Source organism: Miscanthus floridulus, chromosome 1 (assembly GCF_019320115.1).
Source record: "Miscanthus floridulus cultivar M001 chromosome 1, ASM1932011v1, whole genome shotgun sequence".
Taxonomy (NCBI): domain Eukaryota; kingdom Viridiplantae; phylum Streptophyta; class Magnoliopsida; order Poales; family Poaceae; genus Miscanthus; species Miscanthus floridulus.
Genome location: NC_089580.1, coordinates 66,424,856 through 66,445,332, shown reverse-complemented (window position 1 = coordinate 66,445,332; position 20,477 = coordinate 66,424,856). Strand labels below are relative to the sequence as shown.

At 45.3% G+C, this 20,477-nt stretch overlaps 1 pseudogene; it reads left to right on the top strand.

The window, feature by feature from the left end:
- The first annotated feature begins 7,626 nt into the window (after positions 1-7,626).
- LOC136486023 (folylpolyglutamate synthase-like) lies at positions 7,627-14,563 on the top strand (annotated as a pseudogene).
- The last annotated feature ends 5,914 nt before the right edge of the window (positions 14,564-20,477 follow it).

The window sequence follows — 20,477 nt, the reverse complement described above, 5'->3', positions numbered from 1 at the left end:
ATTGTAGAAAATTCCATAAGCTTTCCAAATTGTCTTGTTGCATGTCTTTTGGATTAGTACAACTCCTGTTATGAGTAAAATTAGCTGCTGCTGTTGCAGCCTTGACTCTGTGATTGCCGTGAATAACTTGTTTGCTTGATATGAGTTGGTGTGATGATTTAGATGCTAGGCTAATTAAGATAACTTGTTAGTTGCAGGTGCCAAGCCCTTAACTGAAGATGAGCAATTGTATATTAGGTTGTCTAAACTTGGCAAGTTAAAGTAATTTGAATAGAATGTAAGTAAACTAATATGCCATGCTTGTTGTACTTGCTATCTCGATGTTTGATTTGATGTGAATAGCTTGCTCTCTATAGTTAGTTGTGTGAGGTTAGTTAAATAGCTATTGGTGTCTGTCTTGCATAATCTTGTGTTTGTCTTGAATGCTTATGTGATGCATCTTGTGTTACAATTCATCACATTCATACACATGCATCTTGCATCTCATTTAGGTACGCTAGATGAACCACGTGAAGGACGTGATGTTGGAGCCAAAACCGAAGACGATGTATGGTGGACCTATCCCGAAGGTGGAAGGACTAGACAAGTGCTAGGACGGGAGATGCTCACTTAGCGAGTGTCGTTTAACTGAACTAACTTGTGTCGGATCCCAGGCAAGCCCCGGAGCATTCTAAGTCTCCTACTTTATAAAAGCAATTCTTTCTATATATGAGTTATATATTGTTGCATTAAGTTGTAGGAGTTGATTAAAACCGTTGATGCATTTATTACTATCCTTGCCTACCTTATTACCTTTTTACCCTGTCGGGTCGGGATCGAATAACAGCTTAGCCTTGCTTAGACCGGTAGCGATCGGTGATTTCCGGTCACCTACATTTATAGGGGGTTACTGGAAGGATTTAGCTATGGAAAGAATGATATCTTGGAATTAACCATGTGTGATGGATAATTAGAGACCGGACGGAAAAAAAAAGTTGGAGGCAACCAGACAGGGTTTTGGGGTGCTGTTAGTTTCCGTCTGTGTCGATTAAGGACCGATCGTTGCTCGTCCCTCTTATCATGTTGAACGCATGCCTTACATTTAGCTGGCCGAATAAAGTACCTTTCGACCGTGAAGCTAGGAGATTATTCGGGCCGAGTAGATTGCCCGCAGCGCACTGTACCAGAGCAGGTGTGGTAGGACACGGGGGCGCGATGATAAGACCGAAGGGCAGTCGGTCGGCCCCCGGGTACATGTGGTTCCTGGCAAACTCGAGATTTTTCCTAGATAGTTGACTCGGTGACCGATACCTCACTTTAGTGGGTGAGTGAGGTTTGTGTAAGGAATAAATCACCAGCTGGTTAGTAATCGATTCGAATCGCCATCGCTCCTGGATAGTGAGCACTTGACTCGAGCTACGACATCGTAGTAATTATTATGGAACAATGATGGTTATCTGGATAGTATGTGATATGCTAAATCTAAATTGGTAACTGGATCGTTATTGGTTAATCAAGTGATTGCTATAGTACAGGTGCTTACCTAGATGGATAGGTCATAATAAAGATGATGCAAAGTACTTAAAATGGTTTCTTCAGGATAGCTTATGCTTTTCGCAAACAAGTCAGCTAGCCCACTAAAGAAAGCCATGCATAATCCTTGGTGTCGCTTTATTTTGGTTTAAGACGGGTAAGTCTGGCTGAGTACATTCGAGTACTCAGGGTTTATCCCACCTTATTGCAGGTGTTGTTCTCGACCTGTTGATGATGGTGGCTAACCGCCGGTGGGCTCGGTGATTCTATACTTACTTCTCATCTATATGCTTTTGTCGGATGATGTCACTTATGCTAGTTATATATTTGGAACTTATATTAATGTAATCATTTGAAAGCTATGTTGTTTTCACTAAGCGGTTTTGAAACCCAAACTTGTACTATTATTTGTGAACCCATTTGTAATATTATTTCCGCTGCAACCCTGTGTATGTGATGTGTATTTGCTTAATCATGCGATCTTGGTTGTGATGTTGATTTACCGAGGTCTTTCGGGACACTCGGCGGACTACCGGGTTTATATGAGTGAAAGTATGGATGTGTCAACGTGTTAGCGGGGACAGCCGTACTTGATCTTGTATAAATTGGGCGGTTCTGTCACACAAGGCATCACCAGGTACGTTTTCACGCCATCTTATCATAGAGCTTTCATTAACACTTTTCCTCCTAACATATATATTATTTTTAGTGCTATACAAGAACAACTAGTTTGGGGCCAGGATTTTTATGAGTGGTAGGTATTACCAAAACATGACTACTGCATAAATTTCACATGCTTAGGTTCCATAGTTTAATTACTACAAAAAGGACAAAGCTTAATTGCAATTAAACATGTGAGAGCAAGATAAACCCATAATTCAAGAAATATACATCCATTAGCCATGAAATTTTTATCACAGCACAAACACACTAGCACTAGGTTACCATAAAAAATTCATTGCAATTAGAGCACCGAAATTATAGATATGAATTTCTCCATAAAATCCTAGGCAAAAATCTAGAGCAAGAATTTTCTACCAACACATGAAAGATTATACACCTACTGCATAGATCTAATCACAAGGATTCCAAAACATCTTCATTTTCCATTTTATGATTTTTCTATGATTTACTATGAATTTCCAAAGTTTCAGCCCAAATAACAAAAAGAAAAAGGGAAAGCCTAATAGGACAAACACTTTCCATCAAGGCCCCTGAACTTTACTGAAATTTACGAAGCCCAATATGTAAATTAATGTGTCTAGCATTTTTACAAAATGAACATGGTAAAGAGTTTATATTTGTAGCAGGGTCCTTCTTCTACCTCTTTACGTAGAGAGCCGTACGAGACAGCGGGTCGCGGCCGGCGACCCGAGCCAACCGGCCAGCTGGAGGTCACGACTGGCGGCGGCCAGCCAGGGCATAGCCTAGCCTAGCCCTCGCAAGGGCAGAGGTGGCGACCCTGCAGAGGCACGGCCCGACCGGCTGCTGCCCGAGGTGGGCATGGCACGACGGTAGCTGCGTTGCTAGCGATGGCGTGGCACACGGCGGGGGTGCTGCGGGTGCGGCAGCAGAGATGGAGCAGTGTGGGGAGGTGCGCTATGGTCGTGGTGGCTTGGCGGGGTGCACTCGGTAGTGGCCCAGCCACGCGTGCGATGGCCGCAGCGGGCGACTGTACGGCGGCGGCGGCACAAATGGCGGTTCTGGCTCAGATGAGCGTGTGCGCGAAGGATAGCAGAGGGTCACGGAGCTGGTGGATGTGTGGGTTGTGCATGGGGTGGCTTAGAGCAAGGGGAGCGGGCGATGGTGTCTAAAGCTCGAGTCAGCGTCCATGGTGGACGGGAGCCGAGCGAGAGAGAAACGGCTGCGACCATGGTTTTATGGAACCGGTGGCCACGGCGCTCGATCCAGCGGTACGAAGGGAGTGAGGACTGGTCCATCGCTGTGGCTACAGCGTTGCACATGACGACTCCGCGCGGTCAAGCTGGTGACGCGACGGGCACGGGCGGACAGCATCACGGGGACAGACGCAGTACGGGCGCAGCAGTGGTAGCTCGATGTCACCTCGATCACAGCCACGAGCAACGCGTGGTCTCATAGCGGTGACGCCGTAGCAGGGCATCGGCGCAAGCAGAGCGGCCTAGGCGCCACTGTGCGCGCATAGACGCAGCGAGGACAGGGCAAGGCCAGGCAACGACGCATCACATCATCACTACGATCGAGGCCACGACTATGTGCAGCGCCATTCAAGATGACGTGACGGCGCTGGCCAGAGCAGGCAGGGGCAGCAGTGGTGTAGCAGGCCTTGGTCGGCTTCAGCAGCAAGGCGACGGACAGAGCAGTGCAGTGCGTGGCCAGCGCAGTACGTAGCGCGGCAGCACGAGTCACAGCGGCCATGCGTATTGATGGCACTCGGCTCGGTGGGCACGCGCGAGGAGACGAACACGGTAGCGGCAGCAGGACAACCTGCCGAGAAGCGGCATCGGCAGCACGACCGTAGAGGCAAGGCTGGCAACAAGGCCAGCGCGCAGCAAGGCAGCGATGAGGCTAGACGTGCACACAGACGTCCATGAGTATGTTGTGTACGTGTGTGGCGTGCGTGTGTTTTGCCATTTTCTTTCTTTTTCTTTTACCAAAATATATAAATAATTATGTAATTACAAATATGTCATTATTTCTTTATCACTAATATCCATACACACATGCATATATTTATTGTATGTTTAAACATATACTTATCTATAGAGATACACTCGGGAAGAAATAAGTTTGTACACTACTTTAATTAATATAGCAACATGTTTATCAAAACGAAATACGTGAGTGTATATATACCTATATATATATATCTATCGGTTTACTAATTTAGATAATTAGCAACATCTAGGCACAAGAAAAATTTCAACAAAGCTCGAATTTAAATTAGATTCAAAAGCTATATATATATATCATTGTATTTTATTTTATTCTATTTTTGAGTTATCTTCTACTCTAATCTTGCTCTAATTTATTATTAACAAGTTAATAATTACATGTTTAGTGCTAAAGGGTGAAAGCTCTAGTTTGGTTTTGGTGAATTAATGAAACCCTAAGTGCTAACCTAGTTTATCAAGTGATCATGAGATAGGTAGTACATTCCAAGTGGTAAAGCAAATAAAGATCATGACATGATGATGGTGATGCCATAGTGATGATCAAGTGCTTAGACTTGAAAAGAAGAAAGAGAAAAATAAAAGGCTCAAGGCAAAGGTATAAATAGTAGGAACTATTTTGTTTTGGTGATCAAGACACTTAGAGAGTGATATCATATTTAGGTTTGATAGTCGTGCTATTAAGAGGGGTGAAACTCGTATCGAAATGCGGTTATCAAAGTGCTACTAGATGCTCTAACTCATTGCATATGCATTTAGGATTTAGTGGAGTGCTAACACCCTTGAAAATGTTTGTGAAAATATGCTAACATATGTGCACAAGGTGATATACTTGGTGGTTGGCACATTTGAGCAAGGGTTAAAAACTTCACCGGCGGAGTGTCCGCCTGTAGAGTGCGGACAGTCCGACGGTGCCATCGGCGCCCTAAACTTAGGTGAATGTGGTCCCTGTAAGTGACTAGACGCTGGTCTCTGAAGGATCGGCGCGTCTGGTCAGTAGCAGCAGAAGAAGCATAGCGTCGATCGTCGACCAGACGCTGGCTGCGTCCGGTCACACTGACATGGTCATGCATAGGGGAAATGCTAAGTGACCGGACGCTGGGTGAGTCTGGTCGAGCATGACCGGACGCGTCCGGTCATGAAAAATTGTCTCTGGATGCTTACTGGATACGACCAGACGCTGAGGTCCAGCGTCCGGTCACTTTGAGCTGCTGCGTCCAGTCATCACTTGACCGTTGAGATCGGACGATCAATATTTGAAGAGAGGGGACATGTGGCATGCATCGCGTGATCGGACGCTGAGGTCTAGCGTCCGGTCACCCCGTATTGTGCCCAATGAAGGAGTACAACGGCTCTATTTCGTGGGGGCTTCTATTTAAGCCCCATGGCCGGCTCAAGCACACTCTCTTGGCGATTTGCATTGACATAGCAACCTTTTGAGCTTAGCCAAAGCCCTCCCACTCATCTCCATCATAGATTTAACATCTTTGTGAGATTGGGAGAGAATCCAAGTGCATTGCTTGAGTGTTTGCATCTAGAGGCACTTGGTGTTCGTGTTTCGCTGCAGGATTCGCTTGTTACTCTTGGTGGTTGCCGCCACCTAGACGACTTGGAGCAGCGAGGATCGTTGAGCGGAGGTTGGTGATTGTCTCCGGCTCCGATCGTGGTGATTGTGAGGGGTTCTTGACATTTTTCCTGGCGGAAAGCCAAAAGGTACTCTAGTGGATTACTCGTGGCTTGTGTGATTCTCATCTTGTGTTGGTTGTGCGGCACTCTATTGAGGGTTTGGCGTGTGAAGCCAATTAGCGTATGAACCTCCTAGTGAGTGAATCGCCACAACGAGGAGTAGCTTGCCGGCTAGCAAGTGAACCTCGGTAAAAAAATATTGTGTTCATCATTTGATTCCGAGGTGATTGGTCTTTATTGTTATTCATTCTTGTGATTGATTGGCTCATTTCTCGACACGGCGGTATAACCTTCTCGCTCACTCTCTTTATATTACCGCAAATTAGTTGTCAAGCTCTTTAGTGTAGCTAGTTATGAGAGCTTGTTAGTTTGGTTAGTGTGGCTCTTTAGTTAGCCGTTGAGAGCACACTAAGTGTAGTGACATAGCTATTGTGTGGATAGAAACTATATCAACTAGAATTGTGGTAGGTGGCTTGCATTTTTAGTAGGCTAGCACAACACTTGCTTCGTCTCATAATTGTCTAACCAGTTTGCTAAGTGTTGTTGTAGAACTTTTTATTAGGCTATTCACCCCCCTCAAGACATTAGGACCTTTCAAAGGGCTCATGTAACACTAGAGGTGTTACACTAGGTGCCCAGGGCGAGGGCCTCGGTGGTTTGGTTGGTCTCACAAGTCAAGGTCGGGGTCATGCGAGAGGGTGGAGCCGTACGCCTATCTTGTTGAGCTGGCTTTGGACGGCGCAGTGCCATACCAATCATCACCGTTCCCTGGTGTTGTCTTGTCTACGCAGGGACGCGCGATGGCCGTCCTCTCCGTCCTAGCAAAGCGAGTGGAGCATGCTTGTCTCTCTGTTAGGGCAGGTGTACTTGGTAGCGTCCGGTCTCTCTTCGTTCTTTCCCAGAGGTCGGGTCGGGAGAGAGGTCAAGCTCGGCGGCGTAGCGTGTAGAGGAGGAAGAAGAGAGAGGCCGCGGTGGACTGCATGACTTGGCATCCGCCCGAGGACAGTGTGGCTTAAGTGGGCCACGGTTGCTGGGCCTTGGTCAGCTGGGCTGCCCGAGCGGCTAAGTATACGATGCCTTGAGATACCCGGGGTATCTTGACCCCGACATGTTGCGTCTTCTTATATATGGGAGCTGAGCTTCAAAGCTCCTTTTGTAATGAACAAGCTGCGTACCATCCTCGAACGGTAGAGTCTGGGACATTTGTTCTATTATTAAAAAATAGTCTAAATGGACATGACATGTAGATCTAATAGAGAGCAAACTTATTTAATCATTGTGGCTGCCCTAAGCTATTCGATTTCACTTGGCTACTCATTAGCTGTTCGTCTACAATTTTTTTATTTCGGAGAAATGCAGAGGCATTGATTAAAAAATATTGTCAATTATGGTGACGACTATTTAGATTAGGTTTTTCAAGTTATTGTTGACTGGTGCCACCATAAAAAAATACTCAAAGTTGGACAGATATAGTTTATTTTCTTTTTCCAATAAGTCAGCAGCCGGATTGTTTTAAAAATTGAATGATTTTGGTTGCTTTTTTTTTTTTAGAGCGTTTGCATTTTAGTGAAGTGCTACCTCTCGTTGTCTCGTATGAATTTTCTTTCTTATCGATGGTCGTATAAATGGGCCAGCTAAAGCCCAATAACGAATCCCAGAAATGGCCCGAACTGAAACTAAAAAAAAAGAACAGAAGTCTATCCTAAATCCAGGCCCAACTTTTTCGCCATAAAAAGTTGGCCGATCTACTCCGCGCCAGTCATCGGACATCGGAGAGATGCGCGCGGGCGGCGGCGCGCGCCCCCGACACGCACCACTCTCCCCGACCGCCTCCACCACTGCCACGCTACTAGTGCCCGCCTCCGTCGCCATGCCCACGCCGTGTCTCTCGCACCTCCGCCAGCTCCTCCTCTCACTCCGCTCCGCCCCTCCCCGCCCGCTGGCCCCCAACCTAGGCCACCCGCTCCCCGGGCCGCTTCACCCGTCCCTTCTCCTCCCCCGTACCATGGCTGGCGTCGCGCACGCAGGTGAGCGACGACGTGCCAGCTGAGCCCGTACCGTTAAATCAACGTTGCCTTTTCTGGTTGGTGAATCGATGGTGCGTGTGGAGCGCAGGTCTGGCGACGGGCTCGACGGAATACGAGGAGGTGCTCGGGTGCCTCGCGTCGCTGATAACGCAGAAGGTGCGCACGGACACCGGCAACCGCGGCAACCAGTGGGAGCTCATGGCCAAGTACGTGCAGGTGAGTGAGGCCGGGGTGTTTCCGTTTGGTTCGTGTCTCGGTGTCTGCTGCTGCTGCTGTTTCTGATTGAGGTATGGTTGTGTTGTCAGATACTTGAACTGGAGGAGTCCATCGCGCAGTTGAAAGTGGTTCACGTTGCTGGGACCAAAGGAAAGGTAACCGCTGCTTCTGCTGTTGCACTGTGGGGCTAACCTTTTCTTATTTCTTATAGTTCTATATACTGCTTCCGATGGATTTAGCTATGCGGTTTCAGTAACACACTTATTGGTGATCTTGCACAATCACGATTCACGACGGTAGTTGTTATGGAGTTATAGCAATATCTCAGTGATCAGTGCTAGATCCAACTTGTTTCTTTTTTTTTCCTAGAACATGCAGATGCAGGAGAGCTGCGTATCTTTGTATTAAGAAGAATGAGGGTCTAGAACCCTTACAACACACACCCACACACCTGATATCCAATGTGTTTCTGTTTGGCCTGTGTTTCCCTATGGAACATTGGAGCCAGCATTTTACTGTGGCGTACCTAGTGCAGAGAGCTCCCGCTCTGTGCGGGGTCTGGGGAAGGGTGTCAGTGGCAAGCCTTACCCTCGCCTGTGCAATGCGAGGAGACCGCGACTCGAACCCGGGACCTTCCGGTCACAAGCGGTAAGACTCTACCGCTTGCACCAGGCCCGCCCTTCAACCAACATTTTACTGTCTTGGCACTAAAAAAAGGAGAGCACACAGGAGGAATCATGTGTCTTTAATTTCTGGGAGACCAGGGTATTTGAAATCATAATCGCAACCAGCAAAATCTTTGTTGTAGAACGGTTTACTTTGGAAACCTGCATATCTGTGTAGTTTCTCTTTCCTGAGAAATGGACTGGACTGCAAGCTTTGTTTGCCAGACCAATGTAAATGAACTGAAGCTCTTTTTAGATTGTTCTAGCGCTCAATATACTGTGGAAACTCTATGCCAGTCTTGCAAAAGAAAATGTTTAACGGACGCATCTTGAAATCTATGTATCTTTTCTATCCTTTAGGGTTCAACATGCACATTTTCTGAGTCAATCCTTCGATCATGTGGTTTCCACACTGGGCTCTTCACTTCACCGCATTTGATGGATGTCCGCGAGCGATTTCGGCTTGATGGGTAATTTTCTCCGTTACCACCTTTCAACCTTTATTTTGTTTATCAGTTCGGTATGTTTAGCTTGTTCTGAAGGCATTTATAGTTGAGTTGCTTGAATTTATTTAATTCTTTCTATCATTATGTGCCTTGACACTTATTGAATATTGAATATCCTATGTTCTGATGAGTCTATAGGCTGGACATTTCGGAAGAAAAGTTTATTAGGTATTTCTGGTGGTGCTGGAACAAACTGAAGGTAACTATCCACCTGATTTTCTTTATATGGTTGGTGAAATATAAAAGAAACAACAGTGGATCTGCGACATTTTATTCTGAGTTTATGGTCTCCTTGGAAACAATCATTGACACTGTTGAAATATTTGTTGTACCATCCAGGACAGGACTGGTGATGATGTACCAATGCCAGCCTACTTTAGGTTCCTTGCACTGCTAGCATTCAAGATCTTTTCAGATGAGCAGGTTAATACTTTGCAAAACACTTTCTAGTCCACAACTTTTTTAATCATGCAGTGGGTGTAGGAAGCATATCCCAGCTTCCTTTTTTAATGGATTTTTTCCCAGCCTGAGGGAATTCGTGGATGTTGCCTCATTTTGTATGAAAATAAATTGGTTGAAAAGCATATTTTGTGTCATAGTGGAATCTAAAAGATTGCTTCCTCGATAATACTCCCTCCATCCATGTATAGTAGGCAGACCCAGTGCTGGAGGCTCCCACATGAGTGGGGTCTGGGGAAGGGAAAAACCGAGGCAAGCCTCCCCCCGCAAAATCTGCGGAGAGGTTGCTTGGAACCCACGACCTGGTGACTCAGTGAGACAGCTCTCACCACTGCACCAGGCCTGCCCTTCTCATCCATGTATAGTAGGCGTAACCATATTTTTATTCTGTCCTCGAATACAAGGTGGCTCTGCGCATGGCTGCATGCAGCATTTACCCTTGGACTCTTCAGCTCTCGCGCATGCAGCTGGCCGTTAGCACTAGACGTTAGCTGGAAGGAATCTACATTTGCGTAGAAGCTAAACAGAATGCATGCGGGGGCGAGCCCTAACGGCGCATGACGGGGATGGATGGGGTGGAGTTATTTGGAGCCAAAATTAAAGGAAGTCTCCTAAAAACGCGCGGTAATTAAACAATTCCTTGGCCTTGGTGTTTTTGGAGTTGTGCCTACTATACGTGGACAGAGGGAGTACCTGTCATCATCTCCACTCAAACTGTTTGCTGCTAATGCTCTTGACAGATATGACACATTATTAATAATCTGCATTATAAAGTCCTTAATTATCTAATAAGTTTATTTAAGAAGCACTACTGTTTTATGTAGATGAAGCCGTCGTATGCTGCTCAAATTTTTTATCCTTTCCTAGCAGCATGCTCAAAAAAATTTCCTTGTTTTGTCCTGTTTAAGCAGGTGGATGTCGCGGTGCTCGAGGTTGGTTTGGGAGGGAAGTATGATGCAACGAATGTGGTGTGTATTATGCTTACTATTATTTTCTACTCAAATAACAATACGTGGTAATAGAAAGTGTTCATGATTTATACTATTATAGTCTATAATCACCATTCACCAAACAAAAAGGAAGCTTGTTGACTAGCAAGACTTATGTTGATATACCATCTTGACTTTCTGATTGAAATGCTGAACCTTACAACTATATTTTGTATTCAAAAAGTTTGGACTGAGATCTCTGTGCAAGCTAAATAATCAGTGATGCTGTAGTTGGCTCATATAGCCATCTAGGTTCAGTTGCACTGTGCATAATCTGTTGGAAGTTCACACTTAGTGCATGTGAAAATCATTGACAATAGCTTGACTTGAACAAATGCTGAGGAGCATAGCTGATTTGTGAACACTTGCAGGTCAGAGCACCTGTCGTTTGTGGAGTATCATCCCTTGGGTATGATCATATGGAAATTCTTGGTTAGTTATGAAACTGAAAGATGAAATAGCATCCTTAGTAGATTTGTTTTACACAGCCAATGCTTGTTCCCAATAAGCAGGAAACACACTTGGAGAAATTGCTGGAGAGAAGGCTGGGATTCTTAAGGTGTTTTGCTAGCTTTGCCTGGATATTCATCAGCTGCCCTACTGTAGCTAAAACTGATTTTTTTTTTCATATATGGCCTTGTTCCTCAATACGAAAAGGAGTTTCGGCGTATACAGTTCCACAGCCAGAAGAGGCAATGTATGTACTGATGCAGCGAGCTTCTGAGTTGGGTGTATGTTACATTTGATGTCGCAGTCCTTTTTAGTTGTCACCATGTCTTGCATGTTATGGACTGGGGCATTGGCCTGGAGCCATGGTTTCAGCAGTTCAAGGACAAGCAATAGGTGCTCATTCATCAGCGCAACAAACTAGCTATGTGGCTGGCAACAGTGTGAAGGTTAGATTAGTATGGATTGGTTTGTTAGATAAGATCCTTGAGTTGAATCTGTTAGCTATGCTTGTTAGGACTTAGGAGCCATCCTATAAAAGGAAGGCAATACGGCAAGCTCTAAGGATAAGCAAGAAGAACCCTAGAAAGCAGTCAGAGCCTCTAGAGGGAGGGTGACTAGCTGGTTCTTCCTGCTATCCCAGAGCCTCCAGTGGGAGGTGAAGACTCTGGTGAAGCAGTTGGAAGAACTGCGACACAAATAGTAGCGATACAAAGATGCAGTTGGAGAAGTGGTCCATGGTCCATACCACTGTGAGCGCAGTCAATGCCATGGCCTAAGGCAGACAAAGGTAGTGGCAATACTGTGGTGAAGATGACACTGATGCCACTGTTGAAGGAGGCATGGGTGCAGCAAGCAAGGTTGTTGGCGAGTGACAAAGGAGAACCTTTCTCAGTGGTTACCGACGGTTCTTCCTACTATCCCTAGATCTGCCTTTCTTTTATAGGCTGGCTCCTAATAAACGTAGCTAAGAAATACAACTAAATGACCTTAACTAACAAACTGATCAATACTAATCTAATCTTCACATGTTTCCTTGGCAGACCACACGGCTAATTTGTTGTGTGATGTGCAGCTGTTGCTTGGCCTTGAACTGCTGAACCCATGGCTCCAGGCCAATGCCTAGTCCATAACGCTGCCTTTATTAATTTGTCCATTAACATGACTATAATTACGATCAGCTTTTGATATAACCAACTGAAATTCTCTAAAGGTTTCTCTTCAAGTAGTCCAGCCTTTGGACCCACAGAAATTAGAGGATCAACCTCTTGGACTCCATGGTGAACACCAATACATGAATGCAGGTCTTGCAGTTGCATTGGCTAATACCTGGCTTGAGAGGCAAGGCCATTTGAACAGAATACATGTCAAACATTCTGTAAGTACTCCAAATATGTATGTATTTATTTCCCTGCAAGATATATTAGCGGCAGTTGTCATTCTACCACTGAATGCAGGGCACCTTGCCAGATCAGTTCATCAAAGGGCTGTCAAGTGCTTGTCTGCAAGGTCGAGCACAGATTGTTCCAGATCCACAAGTGAACTCAGAAAACGATAAGGATCGTGATTCTTCATTGGTTTTCTATTTGGATGGGGCACATAGTCCAGAAAGCATGGAAATGTGTGCAAGATGGTTTGCCCACGTTACAAATAAGGATGGAATGCAGACAGGTTCTTTGGAGCAGCCTCATACTGACAGGGATTCTAGGAAGGTATGCGTTACAGTGACAGTTTTCGTGTCGAATCACATCTCTCTCTCTCTCTCTTGCACATGCCATTTTTCTTCACTTATTATATATTATTATGCATCCTCATTTGGATTTTTTTGTATATTTGCAGTTTCTCCTTTTCAATTGCATGACTGTAAGAGATCCTCAGAGATTGCTCCCACGTCTTCTAGATACATGTGCTCAAAATGGTACAACAATCAAATTCTTTATTTCTGTTTGAAGATCTTGAACCATATAATATTTCCTTGTAGTTACTCACATGTAATGATGTCTGGAGAAAATACAAGATTCTCCTATAACCAATGCTGATATGCATATCATGTAGAAATTGTCCTTTGTTCCAATGAGTGGCTAGTTAACCAGCTGGTTAAGTATTGTATGAACTAGCTGCCATACTCTGTATTTGCTTGCTCTTCAAGATCAATGTACTTGTATCATGAGTTGCATGAATGCTCCTGTTAGTCTTATAATATTAGTAACCATTTTTCTCAGGGCTCCACTTTGAGCAGGCCTTATTTGTGCCAAACCAATCACAGTACAACAAGCTTGGTTCCCTTGCATCACCACCTTCAGAGCGTGAACAAATTGATCTGTCATGGCAGTTTGTCACTCCAAAAGGTGTGGGAAAACCTGCCTCATGGCAATAAAGGTTGTTCCAAATTTCATTGTGAAATTCTGTTTAGTTGTCAGCATGTGTTTTCTTATTGAAACATTGAGTTGAAGATGATATATGGACTTTGTGGGAATGCTGCAGGTCTAAATGATGCAAACTCTAGCAGAACTAGCTCAGTTTTTGAATCTCTTCCGTTGGCAATTAAATGGCTAAGGGAAACTGCTCAACAAAACCAATCGATTCAATTTCAGGTGAAAGCATATGCTACAATCTCTATAGTGTTCTCTCAAATGTTCCACAGCACTTAGACATCCTATCATGTGCATCTAGAGTGTTCGGTCCATTATTCCCTCAGTACAAGGTTATTTCATGGACTTGCAGAATTGAGTGCCAGTGTATCACATTTTCTGCAGTAACCGTCACTGATTCATGTACCTCTTCATTAATATTGTCATGTATTGTGTGTTATCCTGTTAATCTGATTGCTGGTGTACGACTCTGCGTACATATTTATGTTTTCTTGCTTTTCTTTTGTTGTGTTTTCCATTACTTTGAATATCTAACATCTTTGTTAAATTTGTTTTTGGTTTCATGTTCCTTCCATTCTATTCCATGGTATAGCTATTTTTTACATTCTACATTTCTCTAGTAACTGCTTTCCTACTTACTGATACATTTGCATTTCCACACTGAGCCAGGTCTTAGCTGCTGGCTCCCTGCACCTTGTTGGCGATGTATTGAGATTGCTCAAGAAGTAACTTCATTTGGAATGGCACATTGTTCAGATTGAAATGGCTGCCTATGTCCACTATGGCACTAACTTGAGGTTATCGAAATTTGTGAGTGGGATAACACAATATATCAACTTGGTTAGAAGACTGGAAGAAATTGAAAGGCATTTTGATTTCAGTTCCGATCAACTGTAAAATTGTTGTATTTCATCGTTTCTTTAAGTTCCTGGCTCCCTGCCTTTTTTGGCATTATGTGCCACTACATGCTCAGTCCAGAAGAATGTAACCAAATTTTTAGAATGTACAAACAGTGAATTTTATTATACCAATCATATCATTTATTTATACTCCTCTAGAAAATCAGTATTTATAAATCATCTATTCTATAAATGTTTGTTGTGGTAATTGCAGATGTATTTTTCGGCAGCATTCCCCGTTGGAGAGTAGCTGTCGACATCAGTGGTTGTCCTGGGTTTCCCTGAGTACTTTGCATACAAGCAGAACTGGAACTGACATGGTACAAATTCTTTTGCAGAATGAATTCTTCAGAGTGAAACCAGATTAAAACAAAAAAAAGAAGGTCCTGAACCAGAACCAGAGAATAGGTAGGTACATATGTATCCTATGTCTTACCATTTCCCCCGCTTTGCTCCAGTTGAGATAATTCTATTCCTATCATTCGACGAGCTAGTTTCTGTTCTTGTTCTTTGATGCTCTATATAAGCTTATTTGTCATTCTATCCTCTGAAATTCAATTCATTTTCATGACCGTACTTCTCAAAAAGGCCAATTGCATTTTCTTTACAATTAGCTATCGTATGATGAAAATATATTTTTTTAATCGCCTGTGTTTCTGGTGCACTAAGAATAACATTGGTCGACAGCTAACACTGGGTTTTAGTTTTTCCATTGCTTCTGCAGATGTCTCGGACTATTTGTGGCCATTAGGGACACTAAGTATGGTTCCATCACTTTGTGTAGGATAGGAGGAAAAACAAAAATTAAAGCCATGGAAGGAGGATGAGATCCGACCTCGATGGCAAGAGTATTTTGACAAATTGTTCAATGGTGAGAATATGGACACAACCTTTCAGTTGGATGACTCTTTTGATGACACCAATAGGCGCTTTGTGCGGAGAATCCAAGAATCTGAGGTCAGAGAGGCGTTGAAAAGGATGAAAGGAGGTAAGGCGATGGGACCGGATAGTATCCCAATCGAGGTGTGGAGATGCCTCGGGGACATAGCTGTAGTATGGTTAACCAAGCTGTTCAACCATATTTTTCGATCGAACAAGATGCCTGATGAGTGGAGGAGAAGTATATTGGTACCGATCTACAAGAATAAAGGGGATATTCAAAGTTGTACAAATTACCGGGGAATTAAGTTGATGAGCCATACTATGAAGCTATGGGAGAGAGTTATCGAGCATCGCTTGAGAGCAATAACGCGGGTCTCTATGAACCAATTTGGTTTCATGTCCAGAAGGTCAACCATGGAGGCCATTTTCTTAATAAGACAAGTTATGGAGCGGTATAGGGAGAAGAAGAAGGACCTACACATGGTTTTTATTGACTTGGAGAAGGCTTATGATAAAATACTAAGGAATATTATGTGGTGGGTTTTGGACAAACATAAAGTCCCAACGAAGTACGTCGGGCTCATTAAGGACATGTACAGCAATGTTGTGACTAGAGTTCGAACAAGTGATGGAGACACGGATGACTTCCCGATTAGGATAGGACTACATCAAAGGTCAGCTTTGAGCCCTTATTTGTTTGCTTTAGTGATGGATGAGGTCACAAGGGACATACAAGGGGACATCCCTTGTTGTATGCTTTTCGCGGATGATGTAGTGCTAGTTGATGAAAGCCGGACAGGAGTGAATCAGAAACTGGAGTTTTGGCGGGAGACTTTGGAGTCCAAAGGTTTTAGACTTAGTAGAACTAAAACTGAGTATATGAGATGTGACTTTGGCACTACTACTCGGGAGGAGGAAGATGTTAGTTTGGAAGGTAAGTAGTGCCTAGGAAGGATACCTTTCGATATTTAGGATCAATGCTACAGAGGGACAGGGATATTGATGAAGATGTTAGCCATAGAATCAAAGCAGGGTGGATGAAGTGGCGGCAAACGTTCTGGTGTCCTATGTGACAAAAGGGTACCACAGAAGCTAAAAGGCAAGTTTTATAGGACGACGATTAGATCTGCTATGTTGTATGGTGCAGAATGTTGGCCTACGAAAAGACGACATATTCAACAGCTAAGTGTCACGGAAATGCGTATGTTGCGTTGGATTTGCGGTCATACAAGAAGGGATCGAGTTCGGAACGATGATATACGTGAGAGATTAGGGGTAGCGCCAATTGAAGAAAAGCTTATCCAACACCGGTTGAGATGGTTTGGACATGTGCAACGGAGACTTCCAGATGCACCGGTGCGTAGTGGAATCCTAAGTCAGGATAGTAACGTGAAGAGAGGCAGAGGAAGACCGAAGTTGACTTGGGTAGAGATAATAAAAGGAGACTTGAAAGGATGGAATATATCTAAAGACTTAGCCTTAGATAGGAGTGCTTGGAAGACAGCTATTCACGTGCCTGAACCTTGATTGCTTCTGTTGGGTTTCAACTCTAGCCTACTCCAACTTGTTTGGAACTTAAAGGCTTTGTTGTTGTTGTGGAAGGAGAAGTGAGCAAAGCTATCGTTACGACGTGGCACTTTTATTCTTATACACCTCTGACCTTTTCATTTGACTGGGAGTCTAACGCCCTAACCTCTTCAATCTATTCCTATCTTTTCTCGTGCAAAAGGATTCAGGCACTGTATTTTAAAGCCTTCTGTCACTCCTTGTGCCCACCCACTCTTTGGCTTTCTTCTGCATCTATCAGGTTGCATATTGAGAGCCAAAACCAAGTTATCTTGATACAACTAGATAGAATGTTTGTGCCAGTCAACACTTGTTAGCAGCTAAGCAATATATCAGCCTGTTCGACTGGAGCGGCTGGCTGGCTGGTGCTGGCCAGCCCTCTCATATGCACTGTTCATATAAACAGTATTTCTAGCTAGGAACAGCATTTTCCTTTCACACGAACCAGCCAGTAGTACTTTCTCACGAACCAACAACGAGCAAGCCAATAGTTCTGAACAGGCTGATATATTTGTTAGGCACCACCACTGACGTTCCCTGGTACGCAGGATAAATGCAAAGCGCTTGTGACAAAAATGTCCATTTCATTGCTGTACAGGAGTACTTCTGTGTGGAAATGTAGCTATCAAGGCAGCGGAAAGCAACACTATCTCTCAAACTTTTGCTAAATACAAATCCAAGTGAAGTTAGTAACGGAAATGCATGGCCACTCACATGCGAGCTCTAGGATATTTGGCGATTAAACTTCTGTACCTTGGCTGAACTTTCTAGTTATTTTCCTTCTCTCCAGGAGTTTATCTTGCTCGTCTGAACTCTGAGGGCATGTTTGGAATACTAGAATTTCACACTAATTTCATACAAATCAGGAAAAACGAAGGAGGCAGATGACCATCCCATGTTCGTTTGGGTTTGTTGGGCTTGTTTTGGCTTGTTTTTAGCCAACGAACAATATTTTTCTCTTACACCAAATTAGAAATTAGTCAACAATACTTTTAGCCATGATTTATAAACCCAAACACAACCCAGCGAACAGGCTGCATGTGGACGAGCCCTACCAACGCTCTGGAGTCCCTCCCTCGTCTTGGCATCTGCTGTCCTGGATCCTTTATTCGTTCGTGCCAATGTTAGATCAACGGGAGCCAAAAGAAAAAGTACAAGAGTCGCAGAATGTGTACGACAAGACGACGCAAATTCGCTGGAAGGAACTCTGCCCCGGGTGCAGTGGCGGAGCCAGAAATTTGCAGCTGGTATGCCACGTATAAAAAAAATCAAAGCAAACATGCAATTATAATGGACAATAAGTAGCATTTGGTGTTCCCTCAAAAAAAAAAGTTGCATTTGGTGTGGATGTGGAGGGTTTTTTTTTTTTTTGCCTTTGCAGATTTCTTCCGCAATGTAAATATGCTAACACCCTTCTTCTTCTTCTTTTACATTACAAGAATACAATAAAAAATTAGAAAAAGGAATCTTCAATAGTTTAAATTCATACACTGAAGAATGGATCTGGGATGTTCTCCTCACCTTGCTTCAAACCGCTGAGTGGGAGGGCGAGGGCCGAGACACGGACGCACGGAGGGGTGCTGCATAAGGGGCGACGCCGTCGCCTCCTCCTGGCCACCGGTGGCCGGCTCCGTCGCGCTAGGAGGCAGCAGGGAAAGGGGCAGGGCCACAGGGGGCGGCCGGAGTGGGGGAGGTGCTGGCTGCGGGTTGCCGGCCTGTTGCGGTGGTGGCTGGCACCTGGTAGGTGGCGGCTGAACATCGGCCGGCCGGCCGGCCTGGCCGCGTGAGACAGCGCGGTTTCGCCTCGAGCGAGCGAGAGCGACGGAGGAGAGTCGGGGAGCTAGACAGGTATACAGCGAGTCAGATGGGTTTCTGCATTTCTGGGCTTCGTTTCTTGGTGGTCTGCCAGAAATAATTGGTGAAATCAGGCTTACGGGCTATCTTTGCAACATATAACGTGAAGTACCAATATATATATATATATTCTAAGAAATATAGGGGCATACCCTTCCCGCCGCCCATGCTCGGGTGTCAAAAGCTCCCGTATCCAATGTCACTGCTCCATCCCGTATCCTCTGGCGTGCGGCGGCAGTGGCCCACGGCGGACCAAAAAAAGGCCCATCCTCCCATCTCCACTCCTCCTCCCCCCATCCTCCCCCCTCCTCCACCCTACCCTACCTCGAGCATCTTCGGCGGATTGGCCGGCCGGCGAGCCAGATCCGGGCCCCTAGGGCTGGATCCGCCCTCCCCCTCATCGGATCTGCCCTGTGTGGCGGAGGCGCGCGTGCGGTTCTGACCACCCTGTTGTTGGGCGGCGTTGGCCTGCTGGTGGGCATCTGACTTGCAGAGACTGGTGCCATGGCTGCCTCCCCCAGTGGGCCTGCTGCAGGGGCGGCCGGCGCCCCAGCCATCTTTGGTTGGGGCACTGTGGCCTCTGTGCACGTCGGCTGGTGGCGAACGGTGGGTGGTCGATCTGGGAGCCCGCGTCGGCATGCGTTGGTGTGGTGGAGATCGGGCGAAACGACCTCGGCTCACCGAGCGGCGGCCGGAGTCGCTGATCGTTGCTCACCGGCCTGGAGTCACTTGGCACGGCGGTGCCCCCTATCCCCGACCCACAGTGCTAACTATTATGCTTGGGTATCTACCCTGCCCGGCTTCTTGCTCTGGGCTGGCGGCGGTGGCACAGTCTATGTTATTTTCCTTCCTGAAGGCGTCGTCGAAGCTTGTCCCCACGGTTCAGGTCACCGAGGCAGGTTTCTGGATGAAAATCCTCGTCTGCTTCTGTCAACGATGATGGCATCAGCGGATGCCAGTACCCTTCTTAAAGGCGTCGTTGGAGTGCTCCTGCTGCCGTGCTTCTGCTCCTGCTTCCCTGGAGTTGTTCCTTGCTGTGCTAAGTCTGTGCTTTAGGGTACCCTTCGCTTCGGTTTGTCCAGTAGTTGGTTGGTGTTGCCACTGTCATTTTCTTCTCTGTAACAGATGCTTTGCCGCTATTGCTATTCTTGGACGGATGCTTTGCCGTCATGTTGCTCGGGCGGTTGCCTTGCCGCCGGTGTCGCTTCGGTCTCCCCTCTTAGGCATATGCTTTGCTACTGTGAGCGTGATGGCCCCCCATCCATGGATGCTTTGCCGCGTTAATGGTCGTCGTCTGAAAGCTCTAGCTTGGTTTTGGTGAATTGATGAAACCCTAAGTGCTAACCTAGTTTATCAAGTGACCATGAGATAGGTAGCACACTCCAAGTGGTGAAGCAAACGAAGATCATGACATGATGATGGTGATGCCATGGTGATGATCAAGTGCTTGGACTTGAAAAGAAGAAAGAGAAAAACAAAAGGCTCAAGGCAAAGTTATAAATGGTAGGAGCTATTTTGTTTTGCTGATCGAGACACTTAGTGAGTGTGATCACATTTAGGATCAATAGCTGTACTATTAAGAGGGGTGAAACTCGTATCGAAATGCGGTTATCAAAGTGCCACTAGATGCTCTAACTCATTGCATATGCATTTAGGATCTAGTGGAGTGCTAACACCATTAAAAAATGTTTGTGAAAATATGCTAACACATGTGCACAAGGTGATACACTTGGTGGTTGGCACATT